This window comes from Schistocerca americana, chromosome 5, assembly GCF_021461395.2.
Source record: "Schistocerca americana isolate TAMUIC-IGC-003095 chromosome 5, iqSchAmer2.1, whole genome shotgun sequence".
In the NCBI taxonomy this organism is placed as follows: Eukaryota; Metazoa; Arthropoda; class Insecta; order Orthoptera; family Acrididae; genus Schistocerca; species Schistocerca americana.
Window position 1 is genome coordinate 50,298,281 of NC_060123.1, and position 19,529 is coordinate 50,317,809.

The 19,529-nt window shown below is 43.5% G+C and overlaps 1 protein-coding gene and 1 non-coding gene across 5 annotated transcripts in view; both read left to right on the plus strand.

Annotated features, from left to right (window-relative positions):
• The first annotated feature begins 3,998 nt into the window (after positions 1-3,998).
• Positions 3,999-19,529, plus strand: part of LOC124615611 (vesicular glutamate transporter 1-like) — a 141,371-nt gene continuing 125,840 nt past the window's right edge. Inside the window, exon 1 of one of the 4 annotated variants that reach the window (XM_047143609.1) lies at positions 3,999-4,097. The gene's annotated coding sequence lies outside the window, so the exon portion shown is untranslated. Of the gene's footprint in view, positions 4,098-17,798; positions 17,917-19,529 lie in introns of those variants that run through there. The other 3 variants (XM_047143607.1, XM_047143608.1, XM_047143610.1) reach the window with 3 other exon arrangements.
• Trnas-cga lies at positions 15,300-15,373 on the plus strand. Its single transcript has one exon. It is a non-coding gene; the product is annotated as a tRNA-Ser (tRNA).

Genomic DNA, 19,529 nt, shown 5'->3' on the forward strand with positions numbered 1-19,529 from the left:
GTTGTTGTCTTGCAAACGTCCCCATCTGTTGTCTCAGGGATCGAGACGTGGCTACACGATTCGTTACAGCCATGCGGATAAGGGTGCAAAGAAGGGCAGCCCGTTTTGTATTATCACGTAATAGGGGAGACAGTGTGGCAGATATGATACACGAGTTGGGATGGAAGTCATTAAAGCAAAGACGTTTTTCGTCGCCGCGAGATCTATTTACGAAATTTCAGTCACCAACTTTCTGTTCCGAATGCGAAAATAATTTGTTGGGTCCAACCTACATAGGTAGGAATGATCATCAAAATAAAATAAGAGAAATCAGAGCTCGAACACAAAGGTTTAGGTGTTCTTTTTTCCCGCGCGCTGTTCGGGAGTGGAATGGTAGAGAGATAGTATGATTGTGGTTCGATGAATCCTGTGCCAAGCACTTAAATGTGAATTACAGAGTAATCGTGTAGATGTAGATGTAGATGTAGATGTAGATGTAGATGCCTGTCATCTCGGCTGCTAGTGATACGAGGCTGTTGGGATCCAGCACGGCGTTCCGTATTACCCTCCAGAACCCACCGATTCCATATTGTCCTAACAGTCATTGGATCTCTTCCAATGCGAGCAGCAATGTCGCGTTACGATAAACCGCAATCACGTTAGGCTACAATCCGACCTTTATCAAAGTCGGATATGTGATGGTACGCATTACTCCTCCTTACACGAGGCATCACAACAACGTTTCACCAGGCAGCGCCGGTCAACTGCTGTTTGTGTATGAGAAATCGGTTGGAAACTTTCCTCATGTCAGCACGTTGTAGGTGTCGCCACCGGCGCCAACCTTGTGTGAATGCTCTGAAAAGCTAATCATTTGCATATCACAGCATCTATTTCCTGTCGGTTAAATTTCGCGTCTGTAGTACGTCATCTTCGTGATGTAGCAAGTTTAATGGCCAGTAGTGTATTTGCATCATGACAAAACTGGCGACACATTATTTACGTAGAATGAAAAGAATATGGGTCCTAGTGGCGAACTCTGGGGAATGCCTGATAATAACTGCCTCCACTGTGATTTTATGGTGCCGGACATAACGCACTGATGACGAGACGTCAGTATGAGTGAAACTGTTGCACTGTACTGAGAAATTTGGGCTGCTAAGCGTGGCAAGTAAAATGTCGAAGTCGGCTGTGTCAGAGTCTAACAAGCACACGATTGTCTCCTCTTGTGCATCCTTGGCAAGCTTCAGGTCACCTGTTATTTTTATTACGGCAGATGTGCTGCGATGTTTACGGAAGACTGATTAATATTTGTCTATTAGCTTTTATGTGGTTAGGTATTAACTGGTCGTGGATTGTATATCGTAAGGCCTTGGGCAGTGCAAATAGATTGGTATACAAAAGTGCTGTGGCAACGTCCTTTTTAAGTAATGACAGGGGAAACACTTGTGGCTAAGGAGTGGTTGAAGTTAATAGGTCAGTTTTATGTTAAAATTTCAGTTAATATAAAAATAATGGCAGCAGAGTTATCTGTCATTTATTCAACACAGGTGTTGCAAAAAGATTATTTTTCGGTTCCTTTATTATTTACGTTTGCAAATGGACTTGTTTTTATTTAAAATTAATGTCTTTCTTTTTCGTGGCAATAAAAGGTATTGTTCTTGATGAGCAGATGTGGCACTAATGATACAGACATTCCATGTGTAACAACCTCCACTTTGATACTGTACGATGTTGCTACTAACAGGATAGCGATAATACTATTATAAAACAGCTGTTTCCCTGCAGAAAGTAAACTCTCAGCCGTGATACAGTTCACACGGGATGAATGTGAGATTTAAATCACTTCTGATGTTGAATCACCTGTCGTGTGGAGATGAATGGGGAAGTTCAAGCGATGGGCGCTCACGCTTATGGCGGCCGCTCGGTTGCGTCTGCCAAGTGTCTGATCCGTAAACCAGTCACTTCAGTATCTTATAGGGTATGGGGTTGTGCACATAGTACCAGCATCTCTATTGCTGTCGAGCTTCTTTCTGATCTGATGTACAGCCGCTTTCAATTCAGGGATTAGGTCGGATGCAAATTATGTAATATATTTATCTATAGGTAACATTTTGAGTACTGTTCGTGCAGACACTATTAAATACACGGCCCATCCAAAGAATGATTTTATTCCCGCTGTATAAGCGACGCCAGCGCATCAATTACTGTGACAGTTTGAACAAACAACTGTAAACAACAAACGTGCTTTCGACCAGAAAGTTGTGAGGAGTCAGTGTAAAGCAGTGGACGTGCGGCCGTAGCTTAGTGTGTTAACGTTGTTGCGTCACAGATCACGATGGCGCAACGAACTGAGCATCTGTAGATCACGTGATGAAGGCAACCTCAGGAATGTTTTGAAGGAGAGAAATTTGTGTGCGTTACTCACAATTAGTATACAACGATGCGTGGACGATTTAAATAATAAACGTGGACAGTTATTTTCTTGTGTTATTGATACGAAGCTGTCACAAACGAAAAAGTGCAAAATGGGTCTCTGATGGTTCACCGGGACCGAAGAAGGTGCAAACGTGACGCGTGAGATGTACAGCATCCACAAAAAGGACTTTTCTCACAGTTTCACATTTATTAACGTTGCGTGCGTTGTTCTCAAATGATAGAAAGAAGGATCCTTTATTGTATGATTATATGATAGCGGAACAAACACTGGTAGCAGTTACTTCTGTAAAATATCTGGGAGTATGCGTGCGGAACGATTTGAAGTGGACTGATCATACAAAATTAATTGTTGGTAAGGCGGGTACCAGGTTGAGATTCATTGGGAGAGTTCTTAGAAAATGTAGTCCATCAACAAAGGAGGTGGCTTACAAAACACTCGTTCGACCTATACTTGAGTATTGCTCATCAGTGTGGGATCCGTACCAGATCGGTTTGACGGAGGAGATAGAGAAGATCCAAAGAAGAGCGGCACGTTTCGTCACAGGGTTATCTGGTAACCGTGATAGCGTTACGGAGATGTTTAATAAACTCAAGTGGCAGACTCTGCAAGAGAGGCGCTCTGCATCGCGGTGTAGCTTGCTCGCCAGGTTTCGAGAGGGTGCGTTTCTGGATGAGGTATCGAATATATTGCTTCCCCCTACTTATACCTCCCGAGGAGATCACGAATGTAAAATTAGAGAGATTAGAGCGCGCACGGAGGCTTTCAGACAGTCGTTCTTCCCGCGAACCATACGCGACTGGAACAGGAAATGGAGGTAATGACAGTGGCACGTAAAGTTCCCTCCGCCACACACCGTTGGGTGGCTTGCGGAGTATAACTGTAGATGTAGATGTAGATGTAGATGGTGGGGTTGTGGCCGTGCGGTTCTAGGCGCTTCAGTCTGGAACCGCGTGACGCTACGGTCGCAGGTTCGAATCCTGCCTCTGGCATGGATGTGGGTGATGTCCTTAGGTTAGTTAGGTTTAAGTAGTTCTAAGTTCTAGGGGACTGATGACCACAGATGTTAAGTCCCATAGTGCTCAGAGCCATTTGAACCATTTTGATGGTGGGGTTGGTGGGTGGGAGGAGAAAGGAGAGGCTGCGTAGAGCACCTGAATCATAAAAAAATTTCCTTCTTGACTTTTTTATCGATCAAGTCTCGAACCATTTTGGACTGACGGGATAGCTAAGCACAAATGTCCACACACTGACGTTCAGAAGAACGCTGCATTTTTAGGTTTATGGCAGTACTGCAGACATACCCAAGTGGAAGTAAGAAAAATTCTAGGTTTGCAGTTAGTCAAGCATTTCAACTGACAGTCGTCTCCGGCAGACGTTTCACTATCGGGAGTCAAAGCTCGCTGTTTGACATAACGCTGCAACTAACTGCGGTGGCCTCAACTCTTTTATCTTGGAGATAATAGAGAAGTCGGCTGCCGGAGCTCAAGAGCGCCTTGCCGAGGAGCTCAAGGGCGCCTTGGCGACCCAGGGACGCCAACTTTGCGGTCTGGAGGGGTAGGGGGAAGGCGGAGGGGAGGAATATCTGCGAGGCGAGAGACCAGGCAGCAGTGGGAGGCTCCAGGCGACCACGAAACCGTCCGCACTCCGGCAGGAGGGGCCACCACAACCACCGCGCATTAAGGTACGGTCGAAGCTTTCTCTGCCCTCTTGCTGCCTGAATCCGTGGATCACTCAGCACAGTTCTCCTTCAGGGATATTCACAGCCGCCCTTCTTTCGTTATTGGGACACTTAACAATTCCATCGCGTTTGTTTACCATCCTAGTCAACCGTGAGGAGCATCGGATACGCCGCCGTTTTGTGACCATACTAAATATTCAGTCCATCGACGATACGGTACTCCTAAGCCTCCCCTTCCTTGGAGGTGATATTGGGGCATTTTATGTGGCAACTAATTACCGTATATGTTGATAACACGCTGGTATCATTTAGAATAGTGGGACTACAAATCATGTGGCATTTCTTCTATATACCGTACCATTGTTTTGTTTTACGTGTTTCCTTAAATTTTCAATCTTTTTATTGCCCTGACTAAATTATTTAGAACTAGAAAATTTTCTCATTTTTGCAATACGATATATCTTCCGACTTTGACATTAGCTTCTAAAGATCTGAAAGCAGCATATGTGGGAGACAGCTAAACTTCCTTTCTTCTCTTTATTAATTGGTACCTGTAATATGGTCCTTACATAAACGTCTCTTCCAATATCCGTAATGCTCTTCTCCATATCTCCGTTCCACAATTTTTTGTAATTTTCCTTTCAACCAATGCTCTTTACTTCCCACAATCCATTTGGTGACGTCATCTTTCACATGTTTATATATATGTCTGAAATCTCATTTAAGAGTGTTTTTATTGCCTACGATCGCCGTAAAGCTTAAATGCAAGCAGTAATACAAGACACAAGAGGTACTGGTTACATCGATGATCTGCCGACCGCGCGTGGTAGCCGCGAGGTTTAAGGTGCCGTGGCACGGTTCGCCCCCCCCCCCACCCCCGCCTCCGACGGAGGTTCGAGTCCTCCTGCGGGTATGGGTGTTTGTGTTGTCTTTAGAGTAAGTGAGTTTAAGTTGGATCAAGCAGTGTGTAGTGACCTCAGCCGTTTGGTCTCATAAGAACTTACCACAAATTTCTAAAAAAAAAAAAACGATCTGGCCTTTCTCACTGACGCACATGTACATTACCATGAGAGGTGAGGTACACGTTCGACGGGCGTTTCGTAAGACGTGGAAGATGCATAAATTGGCCAGCCCGTTCTCCTGATCTTACACCTCTGGACTTCTTTCTGTGGGGTACGTTAAAGGAGAATGTGTTCCGTGATGTGCCTACAACCCCAGAGGATATGAAACAACGTATTGTGGCAGCCTGCGGCGACATTACACCAGATGTACTGCGGCGTGTACGACATTCATTACGCCAGAGATTGCAATTGTGTTCAGCAAATGATGGCCACCACATTGAACATCTATTGGCCTGACATGTCGGGACACGCTCTATTCCACTCCGTAATTGAAAACGGAAACCACGTGTGTACGTGTACCTCACCCCTCATGGTAATGTACATGTGCGTCAGTGAAAAAGACCAATAAAAAGGTGTTAGCATGTGGACGTAATCTGCTGTTCCAGTTTCTTCTGTGCCTAAGGTCCATCACCGTTCCCTTTGGATCCCTACGTAATTCGGTGCTCTCTGATACACACGATCGAAAAGCAGAGGAGTGGTACTCAAGCGTCAACTTTAGGTCACAATATCTCCGGATGTAATTAACATTTTACAATGCAACAAACGGCACTGATTACGTATTTGTTTATATGTTCAGATGTGCTAACAAAACTAACGAGGTCCCATTTAAAAAAACGTAGGTTTGTGTTAAAAAACATACTTCTGTGCATTTTTTTATTGTTTGTATTAACCAATTACACTAGCCCCTCTCCTCACGTTCGGTCTGTGGAATCGATTTGTCAGTATGTGATGTGGTTTACGAAATATATCCAGCGGTAACGTTAGGTGACTCACCCTGTATATATATTCTCCCTCCGCTCCTCTTCCTCCCTACCTACCTCCTCCTCTTTCTTCACCCCCTCCCACTACCCCTCACACACACGTACACAAACACACAAATACACAAACACACACACACATCATAATATAACATTTAGCAGTTCAAAGCTTTTATATCAGAACAATTCACTCTAAATAACACGCTCTTTTCTGTTCCACACTAAAGCTGAGTGATAGATGGTGTAGGTCATTTCTCCATCCTGTTTTATCTTTATGGTCGCCTGTGGTGATTTCGAACTGCGATTGTTGCTAACAAAATTCAGAAGGCTGAAAATGTACTTTGAATCTGTTGTCAGTGCATCCAGCGGTTTTAACAGCTCTCCGCAAAAGGTTATTGAATAAACAACATACGTATCCTAATTACTCCTGTACAAAAAACTCTGTCTTTCTCAAAAACGAATTGCTCAAAATGTGATGCTCTGTCACTCTTCTTTTCTCCTTCCTCTTCTCTGGCACTAGAGCCGTTGATACCTCAGCAACCTGCCTCCGTACATCTCTGGTTCGGCATTTCTCTTCCATCCTCAGATCTACCGCTTGTTATGGTCAACCAACACATTGGTCCTATAGTCTTATTTGTCTAGCCTCTTACATATGTCGTTGTGTGTCATCCTATCCATATATCCTAACTAGCATATCTCCTGAGATTTGATAAATTTTACTACATTCTAGTGAACTCTTACCTCTGGACTGAAATGACATGCAGATTACTAATGAGCTCGCCCTACCCTGGTAGCCAGTAACTTAGTAACTACTACGATAATACAATCAAATCAAACAGTAAAAAGTTCTTAGATTAAGGGATTGATATGTTAATGGAATACTTTAATTAGAGAATCAAAACACGATATGTTTGCTTTTATTACTGTACCTTTTACACAAATTACAAATCTCATGGCCAGTTGGACTATGTGTGGACCTACGTATGTTATTAAGGGGAAGGATGGGGGAGGGGGGAATGGATCATCTCACCACTCTCCGTAGTCGTCGCGAGGTGGTGTCGACTGCAGGCGCTTACAGCATGAGTCAGTAGCTCTTATCGGTGTCCCGTCGTTTTACGGCGAGGTCCTACAACAGTCTCCATGTTGACTAGTCGTCGTGGGTTGCACACCCGAAATTATGTTATTATTACAATGTCTGGAGGTAGATGTTAGACAAGGAAATTGTGGTCCTCAGTCGAATGCTTCATTACCAAGCATGGACCATAAATATTCGTCCACTTAACATGGAACAAGAAAAGAATGAGTCATAAAGTGATGGTGAACACTAGGATGGGAGTAAGGGTCAAAATCGGAGTCACCAGATTGAGTAGGCGATGGATGGAAGAGCCTACATGTTCTCTTGGTTTTGCACTGTCTCATAGACTGCCCCTTCACTTCTGACCACTCTTCTTAGTTTCTCCTTAGCTCAAAGGCTTCTTGAACTATTCCTCTTCTCGGTGTTGTCATTGGTGGTAATTAGTAATGCCTTTTGTAGTCATAATCAGAGATCTCACATTCATATGTAGTAGTTCATCAGTGTCGCTGATCACCACTCGCTTCACACGGTTCCTTTCGTTTTCTACAGTACTTTCAGTTTATCAAACAGATCAAAAATTATCACCTTGTGATGCAGTTCTTCTTGGTAAGTCCGTGCTTGCTACGAAGATGGTATGAGAAATCCCGCCTTATGCAAACACGTTTATTTTGTGTTTTGTTTCACCCATACATGTTTCAGCACTTTTGTGCTATCTTCAGTGGGTTTAATTTTTATTTTTAACTGTAAAATTGTTGTTACATATTAACATTTGTGTTCTTTATAACATCACGTCAAAGTTCCAGTCATAGCTTAATTGGCGAAAGGTAGATTTATGCAATAGTTAACATACCTTACATGGTGCTATTGTCCATTTATTTTGGTAGCTATTCTGCTACACAATATACAACTTGTCGTCTGCAAACAGCAGAACGTAATTTATTTTTATGCTTGTTATGTACTTACGAACGGAAATGAGTTTGTATCACGTTTTTTGTGTGTAACTTACAGTTTTGAAATTTTGGTGCGTTCTCCTGTGTTGTTGGCGACGTAAATAGGCTTATTTCGTAACCTATGGTGGCTTGGCACTGCACTTTTTCAATTTCTCAAAACATAGCCAGAGTTTTCGCTGCCATTATGAGTTGTTGTGGCTGTGTGGTGTTCATTTATTTGGTTGGTAGCGTGTTTGGCTGAGTGAGGCGTGAGAGTTTGAATTGAATTTGGCGTCAGTGGTGTATGGTTTGTGTGTGTGTGCGCGTGTGTGTTGAGGACTGGGGCAGAGAGAGAAAGAGAGAGAGAGAGAGAGAGAGGGAGGGAAGGAGAATTTTTTTCTGTTGGGTTTTCAATAAATCCTAACCAGGAGACAAACAGTGTGATGGCATACATTTGACCTCGTACAATCGCGTTCGGACGTTTTACACGCTGCCACGTATCGCAGTTGCTATCTCCGCAACCTTCTGTCTGAGTACGGTGAGTTCCCATTCCTTGGCGATTTCGCAAACAACTTCGTCGCTCCGTAGTGGCCAACGTGCTGATGATAACGTTCGGTTAAAACCACCAAAATGGCGTCATGGAGCCAAATTTTCCACCTTCGTTCTTTCACATGGCAACGGAAACATATCCTCAGCTCACTCCTTTGCACAATAGAGCAGTATTTCTCGTCAGCGCAGAATCTCTGCTAACGTAGTATAGCGGAAAGTCCTTTACTCTCTGGATTTGTGGCTGTTGTCTTGTGCTGCGGCTAATTGGGGCTAACTCCCTTCCATATTGTTTTGTCTGTTCATCACCGACCTCCCGCGAAGTATTTCGGCTTAACTAGTCGGCAAATTTGTTATGTTTACCGCGTCAATAAGCGATATTCAGATCGAATTCTTGAATAACCAGGGCCCAAAGCATTACTGTATTACTCGTATATCTGTTCTTTGGAAAATCAGGGCTTGGTGGTCTGTGTATTAACGCGTTTTTCTGTCGAGCCAGTAACTCCTAAACAGTTTTGTCGCATAGCATTTCTAGTCCCAGTAGTTTCCGGCTACACCTGGTCACAATGTGCACTTTCCCATCCTTTGCTTATCTGTTGTAGACAACTCCTTTGCTCGCCGATTATCCGGAGAACCTCCTGTAATGGTTCTTTATTTACGTGACCATTACGGCACTCCAACACCAATTATCGATACCAGTAATACCGTACTACTTTTCTGCGAAGTAACAGACATATTTTTGTGACAATATTCACATTTGGTTTTATTGATGTATAGCTACTCCGATGTATCGATATATTACAGTGATATGGTTCTTGTGTGTATTCATTTCTGTGAGACCGTTATAATCTTTGACTTACTTGCAACCGTTTAGGCGCGAATGCGCACAGAGCAGTCTTTGTTTCACTTTGCAGAAGTTAAGTTGTTATTTCGCTTTGTAAAAGAACAGTCAAGTCTTGTGTTTGGTTAAAGTGGAAATTAAATATATGAAGACTGATGCAAAACAGTTTTCCTGATAATGTGACAATTAAGAAGAAGTATATGTGAATTTACAAGAAGTTTAATAAAAATGTGGATCCTGAACACTAAGTCAAAAATTATTTCTACCATACCATTGCTCTGATCTGGGATTGTTTAATCATTAAGAATTTCCTGAAAAACACATTTGTTAGGTCTTCAAATAATGCTAAAATACATATCTGGACCTTCTAGCAGTCAAAGTGGGATCACCCTAGAATCAACAATATGAGCCATAACAACTTCGACGAAATCTACTTGGGAATCCATTCAAGATAAGTGCCAAAATTAATGACTTTCTTGCAGTGACTTCATTACTTCCATTCTGACGATACCATCCACAGTCATTAACTTTGTTGTTGCCCGATAAAGCGAACATATGCTGCGTGAGCAACATTATTAATCTGATTTCTAACCTACTTTGCAAGTGGTGGTATTGTTAGACTCCTCATTCCTACCTTATCTGTCCATCTAATTTTCAACTTTCTTCTGTAGGACCGTATCTCAAATGCTTCTATCCTCTTCTTTTCCGGTTTTCCCATAGTCTATGTTTCACTACCATACAGTACTGTGTTTCGAACCAATATTCTCAGAAATTAAGGCCTGCGTTTGATACTAGTAGACTTCTCTTGGCCGGGAATGCCCCTTTTGTCAGTGCTAGTCAGCTTTTTATGTCCTCCTTGCTTCGTCCATCATAGATCATTTTGCTGCATAGGTAGCAGAATCCCTTAACTTCATGATCACCAATCCTAATGTTAAATTTCTCAGTGTTTTCATTTCTGTTACTTCTCATTACTTTCGTATTTCTTCGATTAACGCTCAGACCACATTCTGTACTCATTAGTGTTCTTTCAACTCAGTAGATCCTGTTATCCTTCTTCGATTTTGCTAAGGATAGCAACATCTGGTAACGGTGATATTTGAGTAGATAAATAGCATTAATAGCAGCTGCCGGGCGCTGTTTTCTTCTTTGCCAATGTCTCAACGATGTTTTTCGGCAGAATAACAGGAAGAAATTTTTTGTTCCGAGTGCCACTAATACTGAGAGACTACGTTTTATCTGTGATAAGTCAAGCAAAGAAATGCAGCATAAGGTTTTTAACTAGTAGAGCTGTAGTATCTTGTCAGTTTTGGAACTCCGGACGGAAGCCTTTCTTTGCATAAAGATCGCGTCTTCCGCTAACTCAGGTTTGAAAGATTTTACGTGTGGTTTGGCGCCTAGATCAAGTCTAGGGACATGCAGCTGGGTAAACACAAAGGAAGGCACTTAAAACGCGTGTTGTGAAAAATAGCACTTAATTCGTTTCATATGTCCGCTCTTCCTTTGTTAGAGGCCTTTCGCCACATGGTGTTCTTCTCGCCTTAGAAGTGAACATTATCATACACTTTGTTTTATTTTCATTTATAGTGAGTCCAGTGTCGACTCCATCTGCTTCCATTATTTCGTGTATTTCTTCGAGGGTCTTTACATCCCTTGCCACAATTGCAGTATCATCTGCGTATGCACCTATCTGATTAGATTTTGTTGTTATTATACTTCTTCTGTTTTTTGCGTCAGACTACTCAGTGATAAGTTCAAAACAATTCGAAACAGACCATCAGCCTGATTTACTTCAGCTGTCCTGCTGATAGCTGTGCTATCGCGGGCCACCAACAATCCTTCCTGAAGCACACAAACCTTCCCACCACATAACGGAGGCGTCTTCGATATTGCGGAGTCCCATGGGAGGGTCTTATGACATCTGTGAGTGGAAATGGGAAAAGTACTGGAAAAGTAAGTCAAATACAGGACATTTTCGTCTCCAAATTTTGTGACTAGCCGTAATGCGAAATGAAGCTTCCTGGCAGATTAAAATCATGTGCGGGAACGAGACTCGAACTCGGGACCTCTGCCTTTCACGGGCAAGTGCTCTACCAACTTTTCTTTAAGTTGATCATTTTGTTCGTTATCGTTCTTTTTGCATTTGGTCGGAGCGGACGTCACAAGACTACCGTTCAAATTCGTCGTTTATTTCACTCAGTTTTTTTTATTAAAGAGGGCAGCCAGCCCTTAACGAATGAGCTACCCAAGCACTACTCACGACCCGGCCTCACAGCTTTACTTCCGCCTGTTCCTCGTCTACCACATTTAAAATATGCGACGGGTCGTCAGTCGTACTTGGGTACCTCAATTGATAGAGCAGTTGCCCGTGAAAGGCAAAAGTCCCGAGTTCGAGTCTCGGGCCGGGACACAGTTTTAATCTGCCAGGAAGTTTCATATCAGCGCACACTCCGCAGCAGAGTGAAAATTCCATTCCTTAATTCGAAATTTCCATAGCTTATACGTTGAAAGTGCCATGTAACATGTGACGCAGTTCAGGCTCTTCCCATTGTAAATGCCGAGTAATTTAGAATATTTTGTTTCAATTATGGATTATTTTCTGAAGTATCATTTGTAATTGTGTAGTCAGAGACCCTGTGCAGCACAGGATCGCATGAATTGCTTTTTGTCCACGTGACAATCGATTTGTAGAGAACTAGTTAACAAATTTCAAGAAAATTTTATTTATGTTTTCAAATGTCGAAGTTTTTGCATTAATCTTGATTATAACACTTTTATTGAAACAAATTGAACTATCTCAGCTTTCTGAATGTAGTATGGCAGATCACCTACACATAACGAGCACAAGAATGGATCAAATATCGGTGGTACAGTGCACCCTCAGTAATCATTTCCCATTCTAAAGATACTATTTTGTTGCGTACATATCCTAGTTTTCCAAATATGAGACTCTACATTCTTTCAATAAATCGGCACGGATCGAAAAAACAATGTTCTGAATTACCATGAGCGTATCTGCAACTATTTCCATAGTTGTAACTCTGTTGGTAAAGGAAAACACGAAAAATCTGAGTTCTTCAAGATGACGACCTTTCTCAGACACTTCAAACCGGAAAATTATGCGGCTAAGGTCGTCAACTCGGTTGCTTTCTCCCCACAGCTCTGCGAGCAAGGAAGTTTTACCGCGTGTAAAGAAAATTACGGAGTGAAATATTATCGTAAGGTAGCCTTGAATTCTTACTGTCGCGTGTGGACATATCGCAGTATATCGCCACGAGAGCTCTGTAAAGAAGAGAAACCGGTTTAGTCGAGTACGTAACCACCGTATTAGCTGACATGTGCGTAATGTTTCTGTAGTTTCACACAGAACGACTCGTCTCAAGAGGACACAGACTTGCTGGCACAGGACGTGAGTGCCACTGGTATCAGCAGTGAGTGGTTAATGTCTGGATGCTCTTCAGCTGTTCACACTTGTTTGGAACACGATACTTGCCATCCACTGCTATATCTCAATTGCGCACGGTCGTAAGTAAGAATTTAATATACCACGACTCGTTTGTGTATAGATAGTACCGCTTAGTCTACACCCAAAAAAGCGTGCACACAATAAAAGTTAGTTCTGAAAGTGAAGATTTCTGTCACCTTTGGCATTCATACGAGACAATGATAGTGGCAACTATTTATTTACAGCTCGTACAAAATAGGTACGTCTTTCAAAGTTTTACTGACCTTCAAAGTAGTCACCAGCATTGTGTATAACCCGTTGCCAGCGATGTGCAAATCGTAGGACACTCTTAGCAGTGGCAGTTGTGTTGACAGTTCGGGCGACGCGGCCTATAGCCCGACGAATTTGTAGCAGTTCTGAAGCGAATGCCGTGAAGTGTTTCCTTCAGTTTAGAAGTCGAGTTGAACTCACGAGGGCTTACATCAGGGGAGTGCAGTAGGTGGTATAGCACTTGGCAGCTCCATCAGTCAAACAAATCAGTAACAGCTTCACTGTACGTGCTTGAGCATTGTCCTGCAAAATGATGGTCACATCCTGCAGAAAGTTTCATCACTTCCGTCGGTCGTAGGTTCCGTTCCAAAAATGAACAGCATAGAGACAGAAGTGATGACACTTTATGCAGGACGCATTTTCCTATATTGCACCAATATTTTCATTCCTACGTAACAAAATCAGTCAACTTTCCCTATACTCTGGTTTGCGTATTCTAGCCTTTGTGTTTCCGTACTACTTTCCCCCACTACTACTCCTTCTAGCGCCATGTTAACCATTCTCTTGACTGCTGTCGTGTTTATCCCATTAACCTGTCCCTTCTTCTCGTAATGACCTTAAACGTGTTTCACAATGCTTTTTAGTACTAGTTCATTTCCTACTTTTCCTATTTGGTTCAAATGGCTCTGAGCACTATGGGACTTAACATCTGTGGTCATCAGTCCCCTAGAACTTAGAACTCTTAAACCTAACTTACCTAAGGACATCACACACATCCATGCCCGAGGCAGGATTCGAACCTGCGACCGTAGCGGTCACGCGGTTCCAAACTGAAGCGCCTAGAACCGCACGGCCACACCGGCCGGCTGTAAACTGTTTGGAGAGATATTCTGGCTGATGCAGGACGCCGTTTTACAGAATTTTATCACCCTGACATGTACCATATGTTGTAATAAAATGACAGGAAACGTCACATTGGTGGATAAAGAATTACTGTAACATTCGTAATATGAAAGCATGTCCTTACATCAAAAACGCATTGGTATTAGTACAACTTATAATAATTAGATGTCAGTTAATAACATAACTACGAGTAATGGTTCCAGTAGATGGTAAAGTGCAAACTGTGATCGTAAATCGTCAATGGTCGGTGTAGCGTTACGAGGATGGATGTACGTTAGTAACGTAACAAATATTGTTTAGCTGGTACGCGTCCCACTAGGTCCAAACTTTTCTTAACTAACTTCCGTGTTTTCTGATAGGTTCTGATACTTTCTTAATAGTTTAACAAATCCATATCCTACAATATTCAACGTTATGTAAATATACGTGTTCTTTTTGAGGAGTGAAAATGTTCAAATGTGTGTGAAACCTTATGGGACTTAACTGCTAAGGTCATCAGTCCCTAAGCTTACACACTACTTAACCTAAATTATCCTAAGGACGAACACACACACACACATGCCAGAGGGAGGACTCGAACCTCCGCCGGGACCATCCGAACAGTCCATGACTGCAGCGCCCTAGGCCGCTCGGCTAATCCCGCGCGGCTTGAGGAGTCAGTTTGTTTGGTTGGCTTTATCTATAAGACAACATGCACTACTTGCGGTAAAGTATTTTTTATTTTCGTATTTCAAGTTCTGTATTTCACATGTCGTAAGATTCTGCTACTGAATAGGAGCAGTGATCAAGTAAGAATGACGTTAGGGTTTTACTGAACAGTGAGAACGACGAAATAATTGTAGTCCTATGTGGAGAACTACCGGTATTGCAAATTTGTGTCGCACTATTTGTAATGGAACTTTTGCAAGTTAATGTCCTAATCCACTGGACATTATTCTTTCCTTTTTGCCTTATACCACTTTGATGAATAAATGATGACTAACTGACAACCTCAGCTGCCGACAGGCTGAGGTTGTCAGTTAGTCATCATTTATTCCAGGGAAAAACTGCACGGTCATCAACAGCAACTGTTCTTTCGAGAACAAGTTACTGTCTTCGTATATATAGTTAAAGGCTACCCAGCCATTGAACTTCGTCTGCGCGAATGCGCACAGGTTTCCCAAACTCTTACGGAAATCGCCAAAGCGTGCGCGAGTAATGAGTGGATGGGCAAATGTCTATAAGGTACAATACATATGTAGAATTGTGGGCAGTTGGGAATGTGGGTCTCACGGGAAGCGCGCAAGGGATAAGTCCCTGCAGTCGCGCTGTTGATCTCTGTCCTCGGTGGCTCAGATGGACAGAGCGTCTGCTACGAAAGCAGGAGATCCCGGGTTCGAGTCCCGGTCGGGGCACACATTTTCAGCTGTCCACATTGAGGTATAACAATAACATCTGTCGGCAGCTGAGGTTGTCAGTTAGTCATCATTTATTCCAGGGAAAAGCTGCACGGTCGTCAACAGTAACTGTTCTTTCGAGAACAAGTTACTGTCTTCGTATATATACTTTGAAAAATATTGAAATTTTTGTTTATGTATACTACAGCCAGAACAACATGACAAGTACGTGGGCAAGGGAGGAAATGTGCGTAGGAATTTTAAGACCGTCCAGTTACAGCTGACCGTTCTTTGTACATCTACATCTACATCTACATCTATACTCCGCGAGCCACCTTACGGTGTGTGGCGGAGGGTACTTATTGTACCACTATCTGATCCCCCCTTCCCTGTTCCATTCACGAATTGTGCGTGGGAAGAACGACTGCTTGTAAGTCTCCGTATTTGCTCTAATTTCTCGGATCTTTTCGTTGTGATCATTACGCGAGATATATGTGGGCGGTAGTAATATGTTGCCCATCTCTTCCCGGAATGTGCTCTCTCGTAATTTCGATAATAAACCTCTCCGTGTTGCGTAACGCCTTTCTTGAAGTGTCCGCCACTGGAGCTTGTTCAGCATCTCCGTAACGCTCTCGCGCTGACTAAATGTCCCCATGACGAATCGCGCTGCTTTTCGCTGGATCATGTCTATCTCTTCTATTAATCCAACCTGGTAAGGGTCCCATACTGATGAGCAATACTCAAGAATCGGACGAACAAGCGTTTTGTAAGCTACTTCTTTCGTCGATGAGTCACATTTTCTTAGAATTCTTCCTATGAATCTCAACCTGGCGCCTGCTTTTGCCACTATTTGTTTTATGTGATCATTCCACTTCAGATCGCTCCGGATAGTAACTCCTAAGTATTTTACGGTCGTTACCGCTTCCAATGATTTACCACCTATGGCATAATCGTACTGGAATGGATTTCTGCCCCTATGTATGCGCATTATATTACATTTATCTACGTTTAGGGAAAGCTGCCAGCTGTCGCACCATGCATTAATCCTCTGCAGGTCCTCCTGGAGTACGTACGAGTCTTCTGATGTTGCTACTTTCTTGTAGACAACCGTGTCATCTGCAAATAGCCTCACGGAGCTACCGATGTTGTCAACTAAGTCATTTATGTATATTGTAAACAATAAAGGTCCTATCACGCTTCCCTGCGGTACTCCCGAAATTACCTCTACATCTGCAGATTTTGAACCGTTAAGAATGACATGTTGTGTTCTTTCTTCTAGGAAATCCTGAATCCAATCACAAACCTGGTCCGATATTCCGTAAGCTCGTATTTTTTTCACTAAACGTAAGTGCGGAACCGTATCAAATGCCTTCCTGAAGTCCAGGAATACGGCATCAATCTGCTCGCCAGTGTCTACGGCACTGTGAATTTCTTGGGCAAATAGGGCGAGCTGAGTTTCACATGATCTCTGTTTGCGGAATCCATGTTGGTTATGATGAAGGAGATTTGTATTATCTAAGAACGTCATAATACGAGAACACAAAACATGTTCCATTATTCTACAACAGATTGACGTAAGCGAAATAGGCCTATAATTATTCGCATCTGATTTATGACCCTTCTTGAAAATGGGAACGACCTGCGCTTTCTTCCAGTCGCTAGGTACTTTACGTTCTTCCAGCGATCTACGATAAATTGCTGATAGAAAGGGGGCAAGTTCTTTAGCATAATCACTGTAGAATCTTAAGGGTATCTCGTCTGGTCCGGATGCTTTTCCGCTACTAAGTGATAGCAGTTGTTTTTCAATTCCGATATCGTTTATTTCAATATTTTCCATTTTGGCGTCCGTGCGACGGCTGAAGTCAGGGACCGTGTTACGATTTTCCGCAGTGAAACAGTTTCGGAACACTGAATTCAGTATTTCTGCCTTTCTTCGGTCGTCCTCTGTTTCGGTGCCATCGTGGTCAACGAGTGACTGAATAGGGGATTTAGATCCGCTTACCGATTTTACATATGACCAAAACTTTTTAGGGTTCTTGTTTAGATTGTTTGCCAATGTTTTATGTTCGAATTCGTTGAATGCTTCTCTCATTGCTCTCTTTACGCTCTTAAGGCACGCGTACGGTACTCACAAGTCGCATCGTTCTGAGCGTTTAGCAGCACGTGGAAACTCGGCACGCTCATCGTTGTCGTTCGAAAGCACGTTCGGTCTCCGGCGGCTTCAGACAAACACAGCAGCCAGCACTGCGCAGCGCCACGCCGATGTGACCCCTGCCTGAAAGTGGTGACCCGTCGGAAACACCAGTCAGGCCGTCACGTAAACATCCTACAAAGTGCTGGGCGACCCCGGCGGTCGGGTTATCTGACACGCGCCACACACGCGACTCGGTGTCGGCATTCGCATGTGTGCCACAAGTCCGGGTCAAAGCGGCTGTCCGCACAAACTGGAAACCGCCGGCAGCAGATAGTGCGTGAGCCAATGTCAACACGCGCTCCGTAAGCGGGAGTCTGACAGAGAAAGGAACCCTCATTGTCTAGTACGTCGTAAGACGCAGCATTAGGTGAGTCACAGTCTTTATCTTTATCTCTGAAAGCGTATTGCACTCTCTAGTAGCTTATTCAAGGTCAGCGCGGTATGAACTGTACTGTCAGGAGTATTATTCAAAGTATCGCGGTGTGAAAGGACAGTGCGTTGGCGAAGCCGTCATTTGCACTCAGGTGCTTCATCTTACGTCATTATGACCGCACGGGGAGAATTAGCATCCTTTGAACGCGAAATGGTTGTTGGAGCTAGATTCACAGGACATTCCAATACGGAAATCGTTAGGGAATTCAATATTCCGAGATCCACAGTGTCAAGAGCGTGCCGAGAATATGAAATTTCAGGCATTACCTCTCACGGCTGTTGATATACTTTCCGGGATGTGATGTCGTGGTCCAAGAACTTTTCTGCTCCTTACGTTTCGTCCAGAACTGCTCTGGACTTCCTCAGAGGCGCAGTGGCTCTACAAAATTGCTAACAGTTTTTATCTTTGACAAGGTGGTAATCGATAGTCAACCTTATCTTTACTATGGATTATCACTGCTCATCACGTGTCACCTGAACCACGCCCCCTTTCTCACAATATATAAGTCGCTCTCAGACACCCGACCAGTCAGTCGGCAAGACTCAGCGGAGCAGCGCCTCTGAGGAAGTCCAGCGCAGTTCTGGACGAAACGTAAGGAGCATAAAAGTTCTTGGACCACGACCTCCCATCCCGGAAAGTATATCAACAGCCATGTCACCCGGTCGTGAAAGCCTTCATTCTACAATTACCTCTCACCATGGACAATGCAGAGGCTCCCGGCCTTCAGTTAACGAAAGAGAGCAGCGGGGTTTGTGTGAAGTTTTTACCGCTAACAGACAAGCAACTCTGCGTCAAATGACCACAGAAATCAATCTGGACGTACGATGAACGAATCCGTCAAAACAGTGCGGCGAAATTTGGCGTTAATGGACTATGGCAGCGGAAGACCGACTCGAATGCCTTTGCTAACAGCGCGACATTACGTGCAGCGCCTCTTCTAGGCTAGTGACCATGTCGGTTGGACCCCAGACGACTGGAAAACCGTGGCCTGGTCAGATGAGTCCCGATTTCAGTTCGTAGTAGCTGATGGTAGGGTGCGAATGTGATGCAGACATTATGAAACCATGGACACTGGCTGCTGGTGGCACCATAACGGTTTCGGCTGCGTTTGCATGGAATGGACTGGGTCATCTGGACGTTCGCCAACTTGGAGACCATTTTCAACCATTCATGGACGTCATGACACGTCGAGCTGCTGCGGTACGCCGGGCAAGAGGAGATCGACGCGATATTAGGGTGCATCCCACGACGTTTGTCATATGTGCTTACAGAGGGTGATTCAGACAACTGGCGACGCTATGAAATACCACGCACAAGCTTTTCATAGTGCAAATACACTACTGGCAATTAAAATTGCACAACCAAGAAGAAATGCAGATGATAAAAAAGTATTCATTGGACGAATATATTATACTAGAACTGACATGTGATTACATTTCCACGCAATTTGGGTACATAGATCCTGAGAAATCAGTACCCAGAACAACCACCTCTGGCCGTAATAAGCACCTTGATACGCCTGCGCATTGACTCGAACAGAGCTTGGA